Source organism: Triturus cristatus, chromosome 4_1, assembly GCF_964204655.1.
Source record: "Triturus cristatus chromosome 4_1, aTriCri1.1, whole genome shotgun sequence".
NCBI classification, from domain to species: Eukaryota; Metazoa; Chordata; class Amphibia; order Caudata; family Salamandridae; genus Triturus; species Triturus cristatus.
Window position 1 is genome coordinate 117,118,386 of NC_140585.1, and position 16,179 is coordinate 117,134,564.

Genomic DNA, 16,179 nt, shown 5'->3' on the forward strand with positions numbered 1-16,179 from the left:
GTAGTGTGGGAGGTCCTGTTGGGGGTAGATTTAGGGTTTAGTGTAGTGCAGTGGTGTTTGGGTAGTGTAGGGAGTCGTGCTGGGGGTAGTATTTTAGGGTTTAGGGTAGTGCAGTGGAGTTTGTGGAGTGTAGGGTATCGTGCTGGGTTGTGTTTTAGGGTTTAGGGTAGTGCAGTGGTGCTTGTGTATTGTAGGGGGTCATGCTGGGGATAGTGTTTTAGGTTTTAGTGTAGTGCAGTGGTGTTTGGGTACTGTAGGTGTTTGTGCGGGGGTAGATTTAGGGTTTAGGGTAGTGCAGTGGTGTTCGGGTAGAGTAGGGGGTCATGCTGGTGGTAGTGTTTAAGGGTTTAGGGTAGTACAGTGGTGTTTGTGTAGTGTAATAGGTCATGCTGGGGGGAGCGTCCTAGGATTTAGGGTAGCTCGGTGGTGTTTGAGTAGTGTAGGGGATCATGCTGGGAGTAGATTTATGGTTTAGGGTAGTGCAGTGGTGTTTGGATAATGTAGGGGGTAGTGCTGAGGGTAGATGTAGGGTTTAGGGTAGCACAGTGGTGTTCGGGTAGAGTAGGGGGTCATGCTGGTGGTAGTGTTTAAGGGTTTAGGGTAGTACAGTGGTTTTTGTGTTGTGTAACGGGTCATGCTGGGGGGAGCGTCCTAGGATTTAGGGTAGCTCGTGGTGTTTGAGTAGTGTAGGGGGTCATGCTGGGGGTAGATGTAGGGTTTGGGGTATCGCATTGGTGTTTGTGTAGTGTAGGGGGTCCTGCTGGGAATAGTGTTTTAGGGTTTATGGTAGAGCTGTTATGTTTGGGTAGTGTAGGGTGTCGTCGTGCTGGGGTTTTGTTTTATGGTTTAGGGTAGTGCAGTGATGTTTGGGTAGTGTTGGGGGTCATGTTGGGATAGGGTTTTAGGGTAGTGCAGATGTGTTTTGGTAGTGAAGGGGGTCATGCTGGGGGTAGTTTTTTAGGGTTTAGGGTAGTACAGTTGTGTTTGTGTAGTGTATGGGGTCATGCTGGGGGTAGATTTAGGGTTTAGGGTAATGCAGTGGTGACTGGGTAGTGTAGAGGGTCGTGCTGCAGGTAGTGTTTAAGGGTTTAGGGCTGTGCAGTGTGTTTGTGCAGTGTAGGGGGTTATGCTGGGGGTAGGGTTTAGGGCTTAGGGTAATGCAGTGGTGTTTGGGTAGTGTGAGGGGTCATGCTGTGGGTAGATTTAATGTTTAGGGTAGTGCAGTGGTGTTTGGGTAGTGTAGGGGGTCATGCTCGGGTAGTGTATTAGGGTTTAGGGTTGTGCAGTTGTGTTTGTGTAGTATAGGAGTTCGTGCTGGGTTATTGTTTTAGGGTGTAGGGTAGTGCAGTGGTGTTTGGGTAGTGTAGGGGATTGTGCTGGAGTAGTGCTTAAAGGTTTAGGACAGTGCAGTGGTGTTTGTGTTCTGTAGGGGGTCTTGCTGGGGGTAGTGTTTTAGGGTTTAGGGTAGTGCAGTGCTGTTTGAGTAGTGTAGGGGTTTGTGCTGGGGGTAGGGTTTTCGGGTTTAGGCAGTACAGTGAAGTGGTGTTTGGGGAGTGAAGGGGGTCATGCTGGGGGTAGTGTTTTTGGGTTTAGGGTAGTACAGTAGTGTTTGTGTATTGTAATGGGTCATGCTGGGTGGAGTGTCCTAGGGTTTAGGGTAGAGCAGTGGTTTTCGGGTAGTGTAAGGGGTCATGCTGGGGGTAGTGTTTTAGGGTTTAGGGTAGCAAAGTGATGTTTGTGTAGTGTAGGGGGTCATGCTGGGGGTAGATTTAATGATTAGGGTAGTGCAGTGGTGATTTCGTAGTGTAGGGGGTCGTGCTGCGGGTAGATTTATGGTTTAGGGTAGCGCAGTGTTGTTTGTTTAGTGTAAGGGGTCATGCTGGGGGTAGTGTTTTAGGGTTTAGGGTAGTGCAGTTATGCTTCGGTAGTGTAGGGTGTCATGCTGGGGGTATTGTTTTAGGGTTTAGGGTAGTGCAGTGATGTGTGGGTAGTGTAGGTGGTCATGAAGGGGTAGTGTTTCGGGTTTAGGGCAGTGCAGTGCAGTGGTGTTTGTATAGTGAAGGGGGTCGTGCCGGGGGTAGTGTTTTGGGTTTTAGCATAGTGCAGTCGTGTTTGTGTAGTGTAGGGTGTTGTTCTGGGGTAGATTTAGGATTTAGGGTAGTGCAGTGGTGTTTGGGTAGTGTAGGGAGTCTTGCTGGTGGTAGTGTTTTAGGGTTTAGCGTAGTGCAGTTATGTTTGGGTCATGTAGGGTGTCATAATGGGGGTAGAGTTTTAGGATTTAGGGTAGTGCAGTGGTGCTTGTGTAGTGTAGGGGTAGTGTTTTGGGGTTTGGGTAGTGCAGTGGTGTTTGCGTAGTGTAGGGGGTAGTGTTTTAGGGTTTAGGGTAGTGCAGTGATGTTTGGGTAGTATAGGGGTTTGTGCTGGGGTACTGTTTAAGGGTTTTGGGTAGAGCGTTGGTGTTTGTGTAGTGCAGGGGGTCATGCTGGGATAGTGCTTTAGGGTTTAGGGTAGTGCAGTGGTGCTTGTGTAGTGTAGGGGGTAGTTTTTTAGGGTTTAGGGTAGTGCAGTTGTGTTTGGGTAGTGAAGGGGATCATGCTGGGGGTAGTGTTTTAGGGTTTATAGTAGTGCAGTGGTGCTTGTGTAGTGTAGTGGGTCGCGCTGGGGGTAGTGTTGTAGGGTTTAGGGTAGTGCGGTGGTGTTTGTGTAGTGTAGAGGTTCGTGCTGGGGTAGCGTTTTCGAGTTTAGGGCATTATAGGCAGTGGTGTTTGGGTAGTGTAGGGGGGCGTTTTGAGGGTGGTGTTTTAGGGTTTACGGCAGTGCAGTGTTTTCTGTGTAGTGAAGGGGTCATGCTGGGGGTAGTGTCTCAGAGTTTAGGGTAGTGCAGTGGTGTTTGGGTAGTGTAGGGGTTTGTGCGGGGGCATTTTTAGTGTTTGGGGTAGTGCAGTGGTGTTCGCGTAGTGTAGGTGGTCATGCTGGATGTACTGTTTTAGGGTTTAGGGCAGTACATTGGTGTTTGTGTAGTGTAATGGGTCATGCTGGTGGGAGTGTCTTAGGGCAGTGGTTCCCAATCTGTGCGCCGCGGCACCCTGGTGCGCCATCAAAACTAGCCAGGGGCGCCGCAAACAGATACGCACCAAGCTCACAGTTTGAGAACCACTGACTGATACACAATAAGAGTCAGGCGCGCAACACCCATTGGACTCACAGGGCTTCAGCCCCCCCCCCCCCGTCGCGTGTGGTAGCCCGGGATGAGACAGCCTCGCGGCGCACACACAGCCGCACCCGAGCACTTCACAGGTCTTTAAAAGACCATTTGCATGTTAATGAGGCCTCGCTGTTGTTTCACCCCTTCTAAGAGCCCCTGCAGCTCCACTCTGCCTATGGCTTAAAAGGTTCAGCCCCCCCCCCGCGAAATTTTTCTTAGCCCCCCCCCCCCACCCCCCCCCCGAAATTTGGCTCTAGTTGCGCCTCTGATAAGAGTAATACCTGCGGTGGAGGGCAGGATGCTTCAGACACTGATTTGTAATCGGTGGCGGTTTTGTTTATTCTTTCAGTAATGCAGTTCAAAAGGAGCGGGGAAACTGGAGTTCAGGAGAAAGGTAATAAATCCCACACGCCTAGCGAGTGCACAATTCCCTTGCTCCCAGGGACCACTCAGCAAGGAGGGAGGAAGCCTTGCATAACACTCCTACAAACGGACGGAAACGCGCATGCACTGCAGCACCGTGATTAGGAAGTTCAGGCAGAACCATTCAAGGGGAGTAGGATGGGGCCTACGTGGGATACCCAAGGACAGCAAGTTGGCAGACAGGGCAGCCAGGATTCGGGTCGGAGGTGTTACTTAAGAAGGAAATAAAACGTCCTGCGGCGCTCAAAGCGAAACTAAACATTTGCAGACAACCTGCTTTTACACACAACGCCCTTGAAGAATAATGATTCACAGCGCCGGGGAGCCCTCTCTGGTGCAGCAGTGCAGGCACAAGTGGGCAGGGGAAAACTCATGGCCACTAGCCGTGTTCTCAGATTTACACATATAATGGGAATTATCTCAGTTGGTAAATGTGCCAGCTGCTAAGAGCTGTGCAAAACCTGTGGGTCATAGAGAGTTTGGAAAGACTAATCCTGGATTATAGTGCAAATTATGTGCATTTGCTTCTCTAATTTATGGCTTGAGAACAATACTTGTCTATGTCTGCTGCTATTCGTCATTAACATGACATTTCCTATTTGCTTTATCCATGTCCTCAATGCACGGATCAAGTAGTATGTGCTGCCCTCTGGGTGTAGGCTCCACCACCCACTCACTGATCTCCACTTCCTGACATGCCACTGACGATTGTACTTTGTCTTTGCCTTCACAATTTTCTATTTTGCACAATGAGGTTGTGCAAGGACAGTGATTGCCTTTCAATATTCAAATGAGTCCTGCGCACTCAGACACAGCCAGCATTTCGCTCCTGATGTGTGCCACCGTGAGATTCAAAACAACCCTCTTGTTAGATTTTGCACAATGTCACCATAATAGTCCAAGGACATTTTTGTCTTATATATGTCACTGCTTTGAATGTCCTGTTCGAACAAGTCATGCTTTTTAATTATGCCTCCCGGACTAGACTGATGCAAAACAAATGGGCTGCAAAAGCACCGTAAATTGAAATGTACATTAATACGGTGTAGTTTACTTATTGTTTCATAATATAGTTTCCTGCATTAAAATTAACCTCTCCAATCATGCATCTGTTGGTCCTGAGTTAGCCTTGATGCAGGCAGCACTGTGCTCACATGAATATAGAAGTCTATCTTTGACTCTCCCCAACTGCTTGCTGTGTAGACTCAGTGGAAATGATTTAGCAACGCTTATTGTGAAGTGTAGTAAACAAGGCATGGTGGGACACTGATAACAGGACAGGAGCACAACAATAAGCAAAACATTAAGTACTAAGGCAGCAGGGGGAAGCTTGCTTCAGATTCCATGGCTGGCCATGCACACCATAATACTGACAATGCGCATTCCAGATCTGTGAGCACATATGAGAGGGCTTCCAAAGCTCATTTCTGGGCTTGCACTGCCAATCATAGGGCTATCCAGTGCATGCCAAAGAGCCCCCAGTGCACACTCCAGGTCTTCCAGTGCATCCAAGGAATATAAGGGCTGCTATGCCCTCTGCAGGATCTAAGTGCCCCTGGTTTGTTAAAGTGCAGCCATGCACCACTCCATTCTACACATATCCAATGTGCTTTGACGCCACAAATGATGAAACTCACAATAGCTGCACTCTTACACCTAGCAATCATGCAAAAGGTGCCCATGAGAATACGTTTTTTCATTCCCCCCCACCCCCATCTTTCCCCCCATTTGGTTCGAAAGAGTGAGCCCCACATCAATCATTATAATACCTTTGTCGGCTTCATCCCAATTATTTTCAGGATGAAAAATGGAAGTACTCCTAAGGCTGGGTTTACATCCCCCCACCGCCAAAAGAATGTAACATATTGGGGAGCCGCAGCAAACGGCCAATAGGGCAAGGGAGCCGTGGGTGGAAAAAGTTTGGGAACCACTGGTCTTAGGGTTTAGTGTAGCACAGTGGGTCGTGCTGCGGGTAGATTTAGGGTTTAGGGTAGCGCAGTGGTGTTTGTGTAGTATACGGGGTCATGCTAGGGGTAGTGTTTTAGGGTTATGGGTAGTGCAATGGAGTTTGGGTAGTGTAGGGGTTCGTGCTGGGGGTAGTGTTTTAGGGTTTAGGGTTGTGCAGTGGTGTTTGGGTAGTGTAGGGAGTAATGCTGGGGTTAGTGTTTTTGGGTTCAGGGTAGTGCAGTAGGGTAGTGCAATGGTGTTTGTGTAGTGTAGGGGGTCATGCTGGGGGTAGTGTTGTCGTACTTTAATCTCTGTGACCGCGTAGGGGACGGGGCCCCACCCCTGTCTATCCTGGTATTAGCGAACCGCAAATGGTTAATGCGGTATGTACAAGTGCTTTATATATCGTTCTAGCTATGAATGCACTGTGTACACGTTATTCTGCTTCACTACGCGGGTTCCATTTTGGAAGCAGTGGCCATCTTGTGATTGCCCTCACATAGGCTATAATGAAGCAACTACGGGCCTTGCAATGCATGTGCCTTTCCTTGACTCTTCTGTGACCTGGGCAGCTGGCTCCGCTGCCCCGGGTCAAACTGGTCTCACGAGCTCCCCTTCCTCTGGCCACCTGTGATTAGCATCAGGGCTCAACGCACCATAAAGTCCTTTCATCACACACAAGCCTCCGGCTAATCACTTTCGCACCTGCTTGTTCCTGCTTTATGGCTTGTTTCCCAAAACAGGAGATGCTCATGTTTATTGGGGCCTATCGATATCTGATGTGGGATCTGAACCTTGCTGTGTAAATAATTGTGGGCTGGCTTAGCTGGAATGTGGGATGGTCATCATGACTCTGCCTTTTCGTTTGTAATGTACACGTGTATATGGCCGTATCATAAACCTAGGAATGTATGCCTGAGGCAGGAAAAACTGTACTTAAGGAGAAGTCCGTTTCTATGTTTTTTAGCAGTCTCCTGAGAACATACACGCTGTTGTACTTCTAGGATACCTGTAATTGGTCTGCAGCCAATAAACGATCTTTGACTTCACCCAGAAGACTCTGTGTTTCTGTAGGTCTGGAACAGGGTGAACCCAGAAGTCATAGGGTGTGTGCCCCTGCACCGCTGGGACTAAAATACCCAGTACTTCAGTTTGGCGCCCAACGTGGGGCGATTTCAGCGGTACCAGTCCAAGCCAGAGGTTCGTGAGGAGCTTCGTGTGGAAATTCCGGAGGAAGGCCGCCACTTCATCGACCCCTGCATGTCGACGTGGTCCGAAAGTCTTTTCTGCGAGGTTCTCCGCGTCCCGACGGCTACGAAGGACTGCTGCCCTGATTAATCGACCTGTTTTGGACCCTTGACGAGTTTTGATAGAGCGAAACAATCGAGAGAGTCTTCCGGTGACGCCATTGATCATCAATATTCAGTTAAGTATAAGTGGAGCGTCTCCCATTTGTTTGGTATCCCTCGGGATCATTTTGATTTGGTAATTTGGAGTTTGCAAACGCCAAAGCCAGAGGACTCGTGTATTCATGAGACTATCGTAATCGATAATCCTTTGACGTTTGGATCTAGACTAGTGAGCGAAGATGCCTGGTTCTAGAATATTCGGTAGATTGTTTTGCTTGGGTTGTGGAAGAGATTTCCAGCTGGAGGAATCATGTCCGGTTCCTCCGGTTGGAACTCCAACTTATGAGCTCTATGTAAAACATGGCGTAGGCCCCATTGCATATAACGAAGTATGGATCCACTACACCAGAAAAGACGGTGTTTTCAAATGGCCCCAAAATGGTAGTTTCGATACCGATATTTTAGATAATTTGGAAATTAAATTGTTCAAAAAGAAAGCCCGGCCGGCGATGTTTGATTCTTTCCGCTTATGGCGAAAGGAAGCCAAACAGAAGGAAATTAAGCTAGCGAAAAAGAATAAGAGAGAGAAAAGTATGACAGTAATGCAAGCAGCTGTACAATTCAAGGACAATCAGGAGGAACAGATGAATGAGCAAATGCGCAGGCAGCGTAAGCTAGGGATCGACAAATGTTACCCAGCTTTACCGCACTCTAAGCAGAATGAGTTAAAAGACAAGGAGAAAGATCCCCTGATGTCGCATTTGTTGAGTTCGCCACCCCCGTATGCTCAGAATGCCACGGCACCTCCCCAGCTTGTGAATATGCCACCCCCAGTTAATGTACCACAAGTCCTACCCCAGCTGCCAGCTGCTCTGCAGCCGGCTCCTATCCCTATAGCGCAGCCCTCTCAAGGGCCGCCAGTTGTGTTTCCAACTGCCCCCGCGCTTCCTGCGACTTTGCCTAGCATATTGACTGCCTCCCCTGACACTCTTCCTTGCACTACTCCAGTACCTGTTTCTGCATCCTCTTTTCTCCCCTCTGTTTATCCCCTTGTTTTCGCCTCAGCTTCTCCTTCAGCGCGACAGCGCTTAGCTAATGTGGTTACTACGTTAATGTCGCCTCTCTTTGAGTCATCTGGTGCGACCCCTGGCTTGCAGCGTAAGCAATTGCGTAGTCAATTGCCTAACCCCGATGAGAAAAAGGTAATAGATCGCATGTCGCGTAGATGGATTGTTTTCCCTTCACTGTATGATGTGGAATCAGTTGTCAACGTTTTCCATCAATGGGATGCCCCAAAACAGAGATATGTGTTTGAGAAAATGTGCGAAATCCTCTGTGAGGAATTGGAGGATAGTGGTAAAGACCCGAGCCCGCAGGAGTTGTGTAGAGTGAGGCTTGATTTTGGAACTGGTACAATTGTGGATCGTGAGGTAGATAAAGCAGTTGCGGTTGTATTGTCCTTCAGTAATGATGATTGTCAACAGTTATTGTTTGAACAAGATGTCCTTGTGGGGAAGAAGGTAAAAGCGCGACAATACCCCATGAGAGAAGTTCCCCCGGTATGGAAGGAAGCAGTTGCAGCTGATGCCGGTGCCGGTATCGCTGCTATGCCAGCACATTTCCAGCGTGTTTGGGTGCATGTTCCATGGAAGCGCTCTGAGGTGTTAGCGCTTAGATAGACATTGCCTGATCCCCGTAAAAACCCTGCAGGATATTATAAAGAGTTGTCACAGACGGCAGGATCATGCGTTATGAATCTGGCAGACATAGACATGTTGTTTGGTAATGTTGTTCCACAGCCCCTATGGGGATCAATTCGTAATGCAGATCACGACGCAGAACTAGGTGCTACATGGGCTGACATTATTGCCGCTGATGCTAGACAAACTGGTGGCGCGAAACCTGAGCCTTTAATAGCAGAATTGCCTGGTAGAATCATCACGTATATGAAGACAATAATGCCCGCGATGCACGTAAATTGGGATAAACTATCTGCATGCAAGCAGAAGAAAGATGAGACAGTGTCAGACTTCTTTACTAGGTTTGAAGAAACTTTTATTGATCACAGTGGGCAAGATATGAGTACTGAGGGTGGCCAACGGTTATTTGTGGATAAATTTGTGCAGAATTTACTTCCTGACCTGTGTAAAAAGTTAAAAGATTCAGAAAGTTCTTGGGCTGTTTCCTCTTCAGCGCAAATACTGGCTACTGCACAGTATTATGAGAATAGAGACAAGGATGAAAAAGATAGAACAGACAAGAAAACAAAGGAGCTAAAAACGAAGGTTCTTTTACAGCAGGCCTATCCGCCACGTGGAGGTGAGAATAATTATAGGCAACCCCAAGGTGTCTATCACCAACCACCACAATTTCAGAACAATCAGCAAATGAATGGGTATTATCAACCACGTGTCCCTGTAGGTCCTAACCAATGTTCATACTGCAAAGAGGAAGGTCATTTTAAATATAGTTGCCCTAAATTGATGCAGCGTAACGGCAATATGTATGGCGCAAGAGGGAGGGGTGGTCAGCAAGCTCCAAGAGGCAGAGGGCGTGGAAATGTTCCCCAGAACGCGCGTCCTCTTCCGCCTCAAAATACCATCAATAGCTTTGATCAGCAAGCCAACGCGACTAGTAATACAGCTCAGTACTACTATAATGATTATTATGCAGAGGACAGCGATGCAGAAAATAATGATTACTAGGACAGCCGTAGACAGAGAGAGGGAGTTGTTTCAGTGCCAGTGGATCAGAGCGGACCGTATGTTGAGGTGACTATAGCAAATGTAACGGAGCCCTTTCTGCTAGACACTGGTGCTGCAAAGAGTTCAATCATGCATTCAAAACTCCCTGGCGCACCTTTGTCTGGCGACATAAATGTTTCAGTAGGTTTTTCTGGCGCCCCAGTTAGGAACCCGATTTCTAGTCCCATGTCACTTTCTATTGGACCTTGCGAGCTGAAAGCACCCCTGATCCTAACAACAGGTTGTGGTGAAAATTTGCTAGGCTTAGATTTGCTAAAAAGATTGCACGCAACGCTGTATTGTTCACCGTCAGGAGTACAACTTACATTAGGCAGGAAAGTTATTTCCCCGATGTACTTGTCTAAAAATACAATGCCACCTGAATTGTCATCCCTTCCGGATGTTCTTTGGGCTACTGGTCCCAATGATGTGGGTCTCTTGGAGATACCGCCATACGTGGTAACTTTAAAGGCTAATGTCAGACTGCCACGTATTCCCCAGTACAAGATCACTAATGAAGGCCAGAAAGCATTGTTAGACATTGTCAGCGACTTGATTAATAAGGGTGTAATCGAAGAGACAAGAGGCAACGTTTGCAATAGTCCGATTTTACCTGTCTTAAAACGAACGGACCCTTCACAGCCACCTGTTTACAGATTTGTGATTGATCTTAGAGAGGTTAATAAGATTGTTGTGCCACAGTTTCCAGTTGTCCCTGATATAACTGCCTTGTTAACCATGATTCCAGCCTCTGCTGCATGGTTTTCAGTGATCGATTTAAAGAATGCTTTCTTTAGCATCCCAATTGCAGAGGAGAGCAGAGACATTTTTGGCTTTAGTTTAGGAGGCCGAAGCTTCCGCTTCAAACGCGCTCCCCAGGGATACTGTGAAAGTCCATCAATATACAGCCAAGCTTTGAAAGCGCAGCTTGATGTACTTGTTTTACCGAGTGGCGCTATCCTGATTCAGTACGTGGACGATTTATTAATTGCCGCGGATACTGAGAAAATCTGCAAAGAAGCCACATTATCATTGTTGCGTCATTTATCTGCTTTCCATCACAAAGTGTCTCTCTCAAAGCTGCAATATTGTCGACAAGAAGTGACCTACTTAGGTCATCTCTTATCGAAGGAGGGAAGGAAGCTGACCCCAGAGAGAATCCAAGCCATTGCACAGTTGAGTGTGCCAAGAACACAGAGAGAAGTGCGTGCTTTCTTGGGCATTACCTCATACTGTAGGCACTGGATCCCACATTTTTCCTTGTTTGCAAAACCTTTGTTAGCATTAACATGCAAAGACACACCGAATCCTATCCCATGGTCTGAAGAATGCCAGAAAAGTTTTGTGGAATTGCGCAATGCATTATGTTCAGCTCCTGTGTTGGGTACCCCTGACTACAGCAAGCCTTTTACATTGTATGTTCACGAGAAAGATGGTTGTGGGTTATCAGTGTTAACACAGCCTTTTGGCGACAGACCGCGCCCATGCGCATATTTTTCATCAACCTTGGACCCTGTAGCAAGGGCATTGCCAAGCTGTCTGAGAGCGACAGCCGCTGCAGCTATGTCTATCCGACAATCTGCTGGTTTGGTAATGGACAACACATTGATCGTTATGGTTCCACATGCTGTAGACACATTATTAAACAGGACCAAGACACAACACTTGACTAGTGCGCGATTATCAGGCTATGAGCTCACACTGTTAGCAAATCACATACACATAAAGAGATGCAACACGCTGAATCCAGCTACGTTATTGCCAAATCCAGCAGACCTAGATGAGAATGAGCAACATGACTGTCTGTTCAGAACAGAAGAAGAGACGAAAGGGAGAGTAGATCTAAAAGATACTCCCCTGGCTGAGTGTGATGGTACTTTATGGGTGGATGGTTCGTGTTTCAAGCTCCCTAATGGTGACACGACTGCTGCATATGCTATCACGACTTTACACACGGTTGTGGAAACTGCACGAGTGCCACATAATTCGGCCAAAACAGCAGAATTAATCGCCCTCACAAGAGCATGCGTGTTGTCTGAAGGAATGAGAGTGAATATATACACCGATAGCCAGTACGCCTTTGGCGTGGCTCACAGTTTTGGGCGATTGTGGAAAGAACGTGGGTTCCTGACGTCGCATGGAGCCAAAATTCAGAATGGCAAGTTGGTGAATGATCTCCTTGAGTCATTGACCCTACCGTTGCAAGTTGCGATCATGAAATGCAGTGCGCACAGGAAAATCACAGATGATGTTGGACGTGGGAATGCGTTTGCTGATGAGATCGCGAAAGAAACAGCACAGAATGTAAAGACTAGAATGTATGTTGCAGGCCCCGCAAGATGGGTTGATGATGTTGGGATGTGTGAAAACACGATAGAGAGTGTGAAGTCCCTTCAAGCCGAAGCCACAGAGAAAGAATTGAGCAAGTGGAGAGAAAGTGTGGGTAAGTTGGATGAGAATGGTTGTTGGATTGATCTGACAGAACATAGGCGATGGTTGTTGCCTGATGCATATGTGCTTCCAGTAGTTACGATGGCACATGGAATGGCACACATCAGTACGAAAGGAATTTGTAAGTTGTTGGCTCCAGTATGGCAGAATGCTGGAATTCCCAAGTGTGCAGAGAATGTGGTCAAGAATTGCATGGTATGCTTGAAATATAACCCTGGTAGGGGGACCCCAACTCCAGCTGGTCATTTCGCACCACCATCATACCCATTTGAAGTTTTGCAGCTGGACTTTATCCACATGGAAAGGTGCAACAACCTGAAATATGTATTGGTGGTTGTCTGCGCTTTTTCAAAATGGGTAGAGGCCTATCCTCTAAAAGATAACACTGCCCTATCCACAGCCAAAGCCCTTGTGAAAGAATTCTTCCCCAGGTTTGGAATGCCAAGAATGGTGTGGTGTGATAATGGAAGTAAGTTTGTGGGTAAAGTAATGAAGAATGTGTGTGAGGGGCTAGGCATCAAGCAGAAGTTTCACGCTGCAAATCACCCCCAATCAGCTGGATTAGTAGAGCGCAAATGACGCTCTAAAACTCAAACTGGCCAAAATCCAGGCAAGCACCGGTATTAAATGGCCTGACGCTCTGCCTTTAGCACTCCTGTCCACCAGAATGACCGTACACTCACGAGTGAGACTTAGTCCCTACGAAGTGGTTTTTGGCCGCCCGGCCAACGTATGGGGTGTACCAAGGCCTACGAAACTCAGTGAGATCGAGCATCCAGCACTACTCGATTACTTGTATGATTTGACTGTTAAACTGCGTGTTTTGCACCAACAGGTACATGATACTCTTCCTCAAGCTTCTGAAGCTCCTGGACACCCTATAGAACCAGGCGCGTGGGTTTTGGTGAGAAATTTCCAGCGGAAAGCCAACGACGAGCCTCGCTGGATCGGCCCCCACCTTGTACTTCTGTCAACGAGATCAGCGGTCCGAGTGAAAGGCAAGAAGAACTGGATCCACGCCACCCACGTGAAAAGGATCCCTTTGCCTCTGCCATATGACCAGTGGGTCCAGGAGGGTATCGCCGATTCTGAAACAGACACTGTACCTCGTTTTGTACCATTCAGTGACGCACGCATAAGAGACACAGCTTCAGACCAAGAGAGTAACGATATTTTACAAGAAGCTGGGCCACTGTCAAATCAATTGGACACCACAGAGCCTGAACTCTTGTTCCAAGATCAAACAACACCTGGCCGTCTCCGCTATAATTTGAGACCAAGGCCTATGGACAAATAAAGATTTCCTTACTATTTTTCCTTTTTGACATTATAAGCTCTCCCATCTGAAGGACTTTCTTGATTTTTGTTTTTCGAACCACCATCCGGGTTCAGCCGCAGGGTCGCGGTGCCAAGACTTTGGGGTACAGGCCGAAGACGTTAGGTCAACGGTTCTGGTTGGTCTAGGGCGTTTCCCTGGACTAACAGGCGTACTCCTTAGCAGAAGAAACTCATCCGCCGCGAGCGGCCCGATTAGAGGATGGAGTTTTTTAAGATGGAGAGACCCGTTGAGGAAATGAACTTTAAAGCAAGGATGTGTAAAATTGTAAAAAGTAAATGTTTTGTATTTTTGTGCCTGTTTATACTATGTAGTATGATAATGTTCATCGTAGGATTTGTATTTTTCTCCTCTCAAGAGCCCATTGCACCCACTGTACAGCCTATGCCATTTTCTACCGCCTCCTCACACTCCTTTCACCCTCTGCCTGAACACGAACAAACCAGACGATCAGAGTTTGTAAATAACTCGTTTATTCAGCTCTTGCACCAGCACCAACTAGTAATGAATACAACCAATTGCTGGGTGTGTGGGTTAATGCCACATACCATTAATAAGGGTATTCCCTATTTGGTGCTGCCATTCAGTTACAATGGATCGTCATGGGCATTCCAGACCATGTTTCTCTATGCTCTAGATACGTACTCCCCGCGACAACCGCGTTCCATCAGACCTATCACCAATAATAAGGCTTTGATGAAAGGAGTTGCCGATATGAGCAGAGATATCGATGCATATTCGCCCATACCCAAGGAAGAATTGAGACCTTATGTAGGATGGAACGCAACGGGGTATAGTATTAGTCTGGGTGAAAGACAGCGAAAAATCTCATCTCCAATCTGGGTCGTACCCCACATGGGTCGGTTCTGCTTACAGGGTAATGGTCAGAATCCTAGAGCTCAACTGGGGAGAAGTGACCTTACTGAAGCGTACACTTTCCCATCACAGTTTTCTCCTGCGTTTTTGGCTGCCAAGGGCACATATTTCATCTGTAATGACCGAGCATATACATGGTTGCCCCCTGATTTCTCGGGCACATGTTATATTGCGAACTTGCTACCGCCAACATTTACTGCTGCCTCTGACTATCACAAGACTAGAGTTGTGAGGGGCGTAATTAGTAAGGAGGATACTGCCGGTCAGGAAGCGGGAGACTTCTTCTTGGGTTTCCTGCCATTTTGGGGTCCTATGGTAAATAGTAGGAACCTGAGACAACTGACTCGTGTGGTGGAATCCACTGTCAATGTAACGGCTGGTGCCCTTGGTAATCTGACCGCTGAGCTCCAAGCGGATCGCCTTATGACTTTGCAGAACCGCATGGTTCTAGACGTTATTCTTGCAGACCGCGGTGGGGTATGTAAGGTTATCCAATCCAGTTGTTGCATTTTCATACCAGATAACGCTCCAACAGTCTATCAAGCCATCTCCAAACTGCATAAAATATCTGAGTCCATACACGTGGATAAAGGAGATTGGTCACTGGTGGGGTGGTTCTGGGAACTGATATCTGCCTGGGGTTGGAAAGTTCTGATGGTCATTGGAATGATCTTAGCCATTCTTTTCCTGTTCTGTCTGTGCATACAGTGTGCTCCTGCGATATGTGGCCTCTGTGCTACATTATGTGTAAGGAAACCTGTATCGAGGGACGAGCTAAGTAATAGGATGATGCTACAGCAACATCTCCATGACTTTGTGAACATTGACCTAGACTCGGATTAAGATGAGTATAGTGATTGCCTATGTAAGGGCAAAAGGAGGGTCTGTCGTACTATAATCTCTGTGACCGCGTAGGGGACGGGGCCCCACCCCTGTCTATCCTGGTATTAGCGAACCGCAAATGGTTAATGCGGTATGTACAAGTGCTTTATATATCGTTCTAGCTATGAATGCACTGTGTACACGTTATTCGGCTTCACTACGCGGGTTCCGTTTTGGAAGCAGTGGCCATCTTGTGATTGCCCTCACATAGGCTATAATGAAGCAACTACGGGCCTTGCAATGCATGTGCCTTTCCTTGACTCTTCTGTGACCTGGGCAGCTGGCTCCGCTGCCCCGGGTCAAACTGGTCTCACGAGCTCCCCTTCCTCCGGCCACCTGTGATTAGCATCAGGGCTCACCGCACCATAAAGTCCTTTCATCACACACAAGCCTCCGGCTAATCACTTTCGCACCTGCTTGTTCCTGCTTTATGGCTTGTTTCCCAAAACAGGAGATGCTCATGTTTATTGGGGCCTATCGATATCTGATGTGGGATCTGAACCTTGCTGTGTAAATAATTGTGGGCTGGCTTAGCTGGAATGTGGGATGGTCATCATGACTCTGCCTTTTCGTTTGTAATGTACACGTGTATATGGCCGTATCATAAACCTAGGAATGTATGCCTGAGGCAGGAAAAACTGTACTTAAGGAGAAGTCCGTTTCTATGTTTTTTAGCAGTCTCCTGAGAACATACACGCTGTTGTACTTCTAGGATACCTGTAATTGGTCTGCAGCCAATAAACGATCTTTGACTTCACCCAGAAGACTCTGTGTTTCTGTAGGTCTGGAACAGGGTGAACCCAGAAGTCATAGGGTGTGTGCCCCTGCACCGCTGGGACTAAAATACCCAGTACTTCAGTGTTTTAGGGTTTATGGTAGTGCAGTTGTGTTTGGGTAGTGTAGGGGGTACTGCTGGGGGTAGTGTTTTAGGGTTTAGGGTAGTGCCGTGGTGTTTGTGTAGTGTAG